Here is an 8,287-nt window from a genome sequence, read left to right as displayed (position 1 = left end):
CTTTTTTTTTTTTTTTTTTTTTTTTTAAGCATGACAAAAATCATCCGATCACTGGAACGGACACATTTTTACAACACCAACGCAAAAACGACGAAAAATAAACAAAACAAAAAAATATCAATTAATGTTTGTTAATCAAAGTAGGAAGTGCGTTTTAATCCATCGGATGATGAAGATCGGCTGATAGTCTTTGTCAGCGTAAATTAAAGTTGGCTCTTTCATATTTTTTAATAATAATGCGATAGGTGACGATGCGCCATCATCATCATCATCATCATCATCATCATCATCATCATCATCATCATCATCATCATCATCATCAGTCAGCTCGTCGGTCTTGACGATGACTAGTCGGGAGTTCAGTGCTGTATCCCTCGGTGTTGGTGTAGTCCTCTTTCTATGTGAAACGTTCGGTCACAAGCACCGCATGTGTGGATGCCGGGGTTGTGTCGTCGATAGTGTCTCAGCTCTAAGGCTTCTCCAATCTTTCTCTCTATTTCTTCCTTCCCTTTGTGGAGACACTGTTCCGCCAACCACTCCTTTCTTTGGCTTGTCCCTCCCAATTCTCAACATTGGTGTTAATCGTCTTCAGGTACCGCTTTGTTAGATCTTTGTAGCGAAGCTTCTGACCTCCTACCTTGCGGGTTCCATTCACCACTTCCCCGTAGATCATCTTTAGGAATCCGGTTGTCTTCCATTCTGGCAATATAACGGTGGGTAAAAAGTTTATCGACACAGATTGGCAACCTGCCGCAGAAACAGTTTTACTCTGGATGTTGGCAACCTTCACGTTTACAATAGCATGTCCCATGTAACACTTTAATCTGAAATAGCATTGTCATCCGCCTATTACACACCTATCTATATATTAGAGAAAAAAACGTAGATATATTTATGTGTGTCTGTGTGAAACTATTTAACCGATAAACTCTTAAACTCCTGATCATATGACACTGAAGTCAACAGGAAATAGTAATCATAGATCAAGGATGGTTTATAACGAGTAAAATCTTTGTTTGGATGGATGAATAATGCGCACAGAAATATGTCGGCAAGTTGAAATGCTCGTTTAAACTCGCTGACATATTTCTTTTTCTTTTGTGCATCCGCAAATTCATTCATAGCTTGAAGTGGTGTAATTTTAAATATTTCATATCAATTTGTCGATAGCTCAAATGATAAGGAAGTCAACTGAAGTGCTAAATGTTTTGGTTTCGGTTCTAGCTTTCGAAATGAGTACTATATATAAGACACAGGATATTATTCAATAGAGAATTGGCTCTGTAATAATAAATACGAAATCTGCATGAATTAAAACATATTTAAGCGTATTTTACGACCAGAAAAGCCCCCTTTCCCTCCACGCTAGTTATACAATAACACCGCGTTAATGTGGCGTATTTCTGTCTTTTTCTCTCGTCCCCTCGCCGTCTTTCAAGATTTGCCTGAGTAAGCTTCTTTCTTCGTATCTATTTTTCCTGTTTACTTGAGGTTTTTATGCATATGTATTTCTAAATTTGATTTTTATGCATATGTATTTTCTAAATTTGGTGCTAATGCACTTACTGATCCGCGCTATTTTTTAAATCGTATTTCCAAGTTTAATTAACGTTTTATGATATTTTCTTTATTCAATTATAAGGTTAAAGTACAGAATAGGTACAAAACACCCTCCCCTCCTCATGTTAAGAATGGCTTTTTAAATAATAAGGTTATTATTTCAAGTTCAATAAGTGCATGACTACCCTAAATTTTAATATGCTAATGAATACGTCACATAATAGTTCGGAAGTGTAATGATTCCTTTGTATTATTATACTTATTATTGTTATTGTTATTATTAGTATTTATTTATAGGAAGTCTCGAAATAAAGACGAAACGTTGATGAACACATGATACGGTTTGTTCCTTTTTATTTCTCTATTTTGTTGGAATACTATTTCCATATTTCTCATCATATGTGTGTGTCCGTGTGTGTGTGCGTGTGTGCGTGTGTGTGTGCGTGCGTGCGTGTGCGTGTGCGTGTGTGTGCGCGCGTGCGTGTTGTCAATCCAGACAAGCAGCTTTTCCTTTCATCCCGTCTCGTACGTAGAACCATAATAAATTTATTATTCCAAGCTGTTGATGAGAAGTTTCCACTTATCAGTCTCCAGGTGTATATGTACGTACGTCTATAAACATGTGCGTGCGTAGTCCGTGTGGGTACGGGTACGTGTAAAAACATATATGGTAGTGTGCGGGTGTACATGCATGTATGTTTGCATATGTGAGTGTATACGTGGGGTGCATGGGTGGCCAATTCGACACTTTATGAAAGAATTGGTTTTGAATAGAGGCCACACAAGTTATTAACCATTCCAAGTCCAAAATATTGAAAGGGTCATATTCAGATAGATATTAACCTCATTGGCTATACCCGTGCCCCTCCTGCTGCTAACTCTGCCTGCCCTGCACTCATATTTTCATCATTCACACTGAAGAAGACCGAAGGATCGGTCCAAAATATGTGGTTTTGAAAAAAAAACATTTTCGTTATTTTTCGAAAGACTTTTTGTGTTCCTACACGTCAACACACAGGAAATAAATGCAGAAAAGATATAAACATTTATATATTTTTCGTATTGATTTTTTAATTTATACATACATACCATCATCGGGAATCATCAGTGCAAGGTGTCACTATTAACGCCAGTCGATATATCCGAACCCGGCAACAGAAGTCATCTCTGGCTTCATTAGCAAAGACCCAATCCTTTCGGATACCGTTAACCGCGAGAAACATTGTTGAAATTTAAACATTTATATTTCTAAATGTTTATTAATGTCTGCCAGAGTGATCTAATCATTATATGATGATCTGCGCATAAGAGCTAAATTGATCGACTTTTAATTTAACTGAAAGTGCTCAACGATAAGAAACGAGTTTCTTTAAGGGGCTGACATAATTATTTACTATAATAATTATAAAATACCTACAGATACTAGTGTTTCATCCTTTCGGGAATCATCAGTGCAGGGTGGCACGATTAACGCCAGTCAAGAGATTCGAAAATATATATTATTTTATAGAGGGAGTTAGACCTGGAGTCTAAAGAGCAGATTTTATTTTAATGTGTTAATAAATGCACCAATACTTTAAAAAGGATGGTGCCCATAGTATTGTAGATATTGATTGAGATTGTCGGACTGACTTCCTCATCTTGGTTGTTATCGTCACAACGTTTCAGCCGTTTTGCCCTCCGGCCTTCATCAGGTGTTTTGTATCAAACTGGGGAACCGTTTGTTAGGAGTCTCGAACCAACCCTTTATTAATATTACGGGGGTACCGTGTTCCGACTCCAGCTAGGCTCTGGGACACAGTTGCTGATTCGCTGTTTTGAATGTTACTTTTTCCCTGCTTTCGTTCAGAATTGAACTCAGCACCTTTGGGTGACTGTAAACTTTTGATACAACGACTAGGACCACTCGGCCATATGTCACTAGTTACATCAATGAAAATATATGTCACTAGTGACATTAATAAAAACACCTCATCTAAAAAATACAGACAATTAGTATTGTAGATATATTAAAAAGTATCGGCCTTACTTACGACAAAAATGCTTGTTTTATTTTGGTGTCTTAAACCCCCCCTATTTTTGCTGATGAGGAGATTATGTTCCAAGGAAAACTTTTGCCAATTATTGTCAATAATTATTGTCAATTTTAATAAAATGAACATCTTTTCCGAAACGATCGTGCGCTCACGTTGATTTTTTTTCCCCTTTGAAACTGATTGATAATTCAATTATTAATCTTTTTACTCAATATATATATATATATATATATATATATATATATATATATATATATATATTATATATATATATATATAGTAATTTATAAAATATATAATATATGGCGATTAAGCTACACTGAATATTCAGCGTTTCATCCACTCTAGGATTCCTCAGGCTTATCCGCGAATTCTGTGGTTGTTTATCGTTTTTATATGCTCCTCTCCTATTGAGAGTTTAGTTAGCCAATCAGCTTTCTAGTATCCACCGCGCCCCTTCGTATCAGCCAATGGGCATGCATTTCATCGGACAAAGGATCTGTTTTAAAACTAGGTTAGTGTTTTTTTATTGTTAGTTTATATATAAATATATATATGTGTACATACATATATGCACATATATATATATACATATATATATACATGCATATATGTGTGATCGTTTATGTATATTCATGTTTATTTAATTTATTTATTTGTTTATTTTCTATTATTTTTGTTAGTTTTAAAACTATTTTGTATCGCTATCCTAGAGTCAATTTTATTTTGTGAACACAGTTATTTGTCTATTTCTCTTCTACAGTTTAATAGATGCTGGGGGTCTTTAAAGTACAGGATAGCAAATTTTTCATGAAGGCATAATCTACATAGTTCGTCTAGATGACTACACGTGGTAGCTTGTCTTATTATTTTCCGTTCGACTGCCGCCGGTACTCTAGGATAGCGATACAAAATACTTTTAAAACTAACAAAAACAATAGAAAATAAACAAATAAATATATTAAATAAACATGAATATGCCGAATATTCAGTGTAGCTTAATCGCCATATATATATTTTATAAATTACAACTAGCTCTACCTACGTATTGAGCACTTTTGAAGTAAATACTTAAAGTTTACGCATAAATCTATACTTTCGTATATTAATTTTATGTGAGTAAATTAAGTAGTTATATATATATATATATATATATTTATCAAGTACAAAATTATATTTTTGTTGGAAACATCGAATGGAAATCACATCTGACGAGTTGGTGAGAAAGGAGATTTTTATGAAAACATAAAATGATAAAATTGCCATCCTATTAACGAAACGGCTGTAATGAAAAGATTCAAGATGAAATAAACAAATCGGTGAATTTCAACAAAGTTTTGTACTATACGTGCTCTACACTTATAAAATAAATACATTGAGCTTTACTCGAAATAAACGGTGATTAAGTTTTTATCATAACAGTTTCAACCCGTTAAATGAAAACGGTATACACTTGAATTAAAAATATTTCAAAAATAAACATTTAAATATATATATATATATATATATATATATATATATATATATATATATATATATATATATATATATAAAGCTGAATGTGTGCGTGTGTGTCTGGTTACGAATAGGCTCCAATATAGTTGACTATTTAAAAAAAATGATTACATATAATTATAGATGTATCGAGACACAGGAATGGGTATGTTTGATCCTGCAGAACGGTGGTACATTAAAATTGTGGGGTCTGTGTTCGCGCCTGGTCCACAAAGTATAGAATTAAAAAAAAAAAAAAAAACATTTACAAGGGTTTTTATATAGATGCACATAAGAATACTTTGATAAGTAAGTTTTAACTTAAATAGGGATGGTATAATAAAATTGTGGGGGTCTGCGTTCGCACCTGGCCTCCATAGAATGGAAATAGGCACAAACTTTAATAAAGACTTTTCATATCTACCTGCGTAAGTATACTTTGATAATTATGTTTCAGTTTGAAGAAATATGGTATAAAAAACTTATGGGGTGTTCGTTCGCGCCTGACCTCCATAGAATGGAAATATGTCACAAAGTTTAACAAGGTTTTTTAATATAGATCCACAGAATATTGTAATAAGTGTTTCAGTGTGAACAAGTATGGTATAATAAATTATGGGGTTTATCTATTTTCTTTGTACTTTCATAATATTTTACATTGGTTTTGATACCCCCGAATTCGAAGCTATCTCTTTATAACCTTTCCTTTTCATAACCTATCATACTTTAATAAATCAGAGTCCATTTTTCTGTAGGCCATTTTCGAACCCAGTCAACGACGGGTACTTTTGCTAGTATATATATATATATATATATATATATATATATATATATATATATATATATATATACACTCTAGTTTATTACATTTTATAATTCTATGATGTTGAAAATCTTATCAGTGCAGCTAGAGATTTTTGACATCTGTAATTGATGTTATTAAATTTCAGCATGAAACTTTTATGAATGAATACGCTTGTTACTGTTGTATGTTTGTGTATGATTGTGTATGCGTATGCTGTAGATAAGCCACTCTCCGTGACGTCAGAAATGAGAAGGCGAATTTCAACTTCAAAGAACTGAAATGATTTACAGCGATTTTAGGCGGCTGCAATTTATCAATTTTTTTTTTTAATTTCATTGAACCAAGTGTCACATTTTCAATAAAAACAACAGTAAGAAACAAAGAGGTAGAAAGATAGATAGATAGATAGATAGATAGAGAGGGGAGAGAGAGAAAGAGAGAGAGAGAGACGTCACATTGATTGATTGATTTAAAATTTGTCAGTTGTCTCTTCGGTGCGAATAGTTTAAGATTTCGTTCCTTAGGTTAGCTTATTTCTCCCCAGTGGCATGTAAAGGCAAGGAGTTTGAGGGATGGGGATATGTCCCCCCGGGAATGTAAATGTGTGTGTGTGTGTGTGTGTCGTGAGGGGGGACATTTAATCATATCAAACTATTATCTTTTTTCATATGTCTAAGTACTAAGATTTATATTTAGTGATGGAACGATTCCAATAATTTTTCCGATTCCGATACCATTACCGATCCTGTCCTAAATTCCCGATTCCAAAACGATAACTTATTTCAATTCGTTTTAAATTTTTCTGCAGAGATTTGAAAAATAATTTTCATAATTTTTAGGGCACTTATGTATTTTTGGTACCGCGCCGAAATAATAACGTTATTATTTCGAAAGCCATTCTTATCATGGGGGAGGGGGATGATGTTTTGTAACTATTCTGTGCTTCCACCTTAAATAAAAAAAAAAGATACCGTGAAATTTGAATTTAACATGCAAAAACTATTTAAAAATATAAGCACCATTTTTAGATTATCGGAAAAAAGGTAATATATACGTATATTTTAATGAACGTGTGTGTGGGGTGATCTGTAAATTTAAATTATACAAGTAGTTTAAAAGCAATCAATATTTATCATATAAGCATTAGTAGGAGCAATGGCAAATTAAGTTTGAATTAAAAAAAAGTAAAGAAGTGTTTTTGGTATCGGAAAATATGTCCAATTTTTTTCGATTGCGATACCCTATAACTTTGTGATTTTTCCAATTCCCGATACCGATTCTGATTAATCGTGCCAACACTACTTATAGCCGAGTCTTGGAGTCGTACAATCAAAGAATTTATCTCTGGCATCACTACGATATTACCAATCCCTTGCAGGTCGCATTTCCTTTGCTTCCTTTTCAAATATTGTCATTGGTCCGTCACCCTTCAGTTTGAAATAGAATTTTGATTATTCAACGCACAGATTAAAAGGACGTAGTTTATTCAAAATGCGTCCAAGTATCCTCATAAGTAGTATTTTTCCGTCAGTTGGTCAGTCACCTTTCAATTTGAAATAGGCTTTTTATATTTGTCTTTGTTAAAATGCGCCAAATTGTTTCTATTTCTATAATATGCTCCGTCCGTTAGTCACGCTTCGGTAAGAAATGCCATTTTATTTTGTCTTTTGTTTACATGCGTTTAATCATTATTAATAAATTTGATTTAAATTATAAATATTTTAGTTTTATTTGAGTCTTTGGTTTTGAGACATTGCATATATAAATATATATATATATATATATATATATATATATGTATTATAAACTTGAATATATATATATATATATATATATATATATATATATATATATATATATACACATACGCGCGCACACACACACACATATATATATATATTATAAACTTGAATTTGGAGAATATTTACTAATTTATAACTAAGATTTATTATTAGTGATGGGACGATTACAAAGTTTATCCGACTCCGATACAATTACCCATTTCGCTCTAAATTCCCGATTCCGATACAATTAACGATTCTGTTATAAATTCCCGATTCCGATATAATTACCCATTTTGATTCCTTCCAAATCTCTACATAATTAGCTACAATGTTATTTATTCATTTATTTTTATTTTCGTAGTAAAAACCTATAAAAACATACATATATTTTCTCAAACAATCAGGTGTAGGTTGTTGTACCTTTTTGTAATATTACCAGTACGAATGTGATAGATTAAGGAGACGAAACGAGACGTGTTAGCTCAAGGAAAACATCTTTATTTTCTAAGGGACGTAACTCCTACATCCAGAGTTACAACCAACAAGGAAAGATAATCCATATGTTGACATAGGTGATCTATAGAGTCAGTAGTTTAAATTCAGTGACT

Source organism: Euprymna scolopes, chromosome 34 (genome assembly GCF_053919585.1).
Source record: "Euprymna scolopes isolate OS-2025 chromosome 34, ASM5391958v1, whole genome shotgun sequence".
NCBI classification, from domain to species: domain Eukaryota; kingdom Metazoa; phylum Mollusca; class Cephalopoda; order Sepiida; family Sepiolidae; genus Euprymna; species Euprymna scolopes.
The sequence above is the reverse complement of the archived record's forward strand: the minus strand, read 5'-3'. Positions refer to the sequence as shown.